The sequence below is a fragment of the Triticum dicoccoides genome, chromosome 6A (assembly GCF_002162155.2).
Source record: "Triticum dicoccoides isolate Atlit2015 ecotype Zavitan chromosome 6A, WEW_v2.0, whole genome shotgun sequence".
Taxonomy (NCBI): domain Eukaryota; kingdom Viridiplantae; phylum Streptophyta; class Magnoliopsida; order Poales; family Poaceae; genus Triticum; species Triticum dicoccoides.
The window spans coordinates 520,229,501-520,231,163 of record NC_041390.1 but is presented as its reverse complement, the minus strand read 5'-3'; positions in this window follow the sequence as shown (position 1 = coordinate 520,231,163).

The window sequence follows — 1,663 nt, the reverse complement described above, 5'->3', positions numbered from 1 at the left end:
CCGGCATCGCACGAAGAGACGTCGTCGTGCATGACCGTCGCTGGCCCTGGCGTCCTTGACGATGATGCCGCAGCAGTGAATTTAGTCGTGTTGGCCTGCTTGCTGCCCCTTGACCGTGCATGGTGGCGTCGAAGATTCGGCGGCGTGATGGTGCCAGTTTCCAGAGGCGGGCCTGGCGGCGGCCATGAAAGCTAGCGGAAGAGAGGGGTGGTGGCGCAGGAAGGGGCTGGTGGGGGATGAAACTACCTGGTGGTTTGGGAGAGGAACGGGAGATCGTGGGCAGGCATGACGGTGCGAGGGGATCGGGTGTTCTGCCTAGACGAGGCCTTTTTTAGGAGCGACAAACATGGTTATAACCAATGACAGTGGTGGGTAATTAGAGTGTTAAACACGTTTGATGTTAAGAGACGATTTGGACTATCAGATTAGCATGGTTCAATGGTTGAGATGATTTGGTTCTCCGCCCTTTCGTGCTTTTGTAGGGGTAGTAGATAGATAGTAGATTAGAACCAAGTGGTGGGAAGCGAGGTAACGCACACCCCTCGTTTGCCCCGGCGCGAGTTTGGGCCAGCCATTGTGGGGCCGGGGTGTCCCTTTTTTTTCTTTTTTTCTTTGAAAAATCTTAATGATTTCAAAAAAATTGAATTCAAAAAATGTTCTTGAATTCGAAAACAATGTTCTCACATTTGAAAAATGCTTGCAGACTCAAAAAGTGTTTGTAATTTTGAAAAACTATTTGTGAATTTGAATTGTTTGTGAATTCAAAAAATGTACATGAGATTGAAAAATCACCGTGAATACATAAATTGTTCGAGTGTTACAGAAAAAATTCATGAATTCAAAAAAATGTTTGTGATTTTGAAACAATGTTCATGATATCAAAAAATGTTCGTGACTTGTAAAAATTTTCATGAATTTGAAACATATTCATGATTTCAAAAATTCTTCATGAATTCGAAAAAATGTTCACGAATTTGTAAAAAGTGCTCACGGTTTCAAATTTTTAATTGTATGAACACTTTTTGAATTTTCTAAATATTTCATGAAATTCATGAACAATTTCAAATATGAAGAACATTTTTTTGTTTTGATGAACATTTTTGTATTTTCTGAATTTTTTTAATTCTATGAAAAAACTGAAAAAGTTCATGATTTTCAAAAAAAGAAATGAAAAAATAAAAGAAAATAAAAACAAAGAAGAAGAAAAAATAAAAGGAAAAAAACATGAAAAACAAAACAAAACAAGAAAGAAAAAACTGAATGAAAAACAAAAAAATCGGTCTGGAAACCGAAAAAGTGATTTGCGCTACCTGGGCCTGCCCAAAACACGTAGCGAGCCGGCCGTATGCATTTGGTCGACAATTATCGACGTACACAGGGAGTAGGGTTCTCCATTAGAACCCCTTTATTAACACTGCTCAAAATTCCCTTAAAACACTATTCAAGGTACAGAGGAACTAAAACATCTCAATATTGTTACATTATACTCCCTCCTTCCCATAATATAAGAGCGTTTTTTTATACTACACTAGTGTTGAAAACGCTCTTATATCATGGGATGGAGGGAGTAGTATACAATGTAAAGCCAAAGCAAAAAACACATAATAGATTCTTTTTGGCTTTTAAGCCGAAGTGCAAAAGCCATGAATAAGCTGAAAGATCC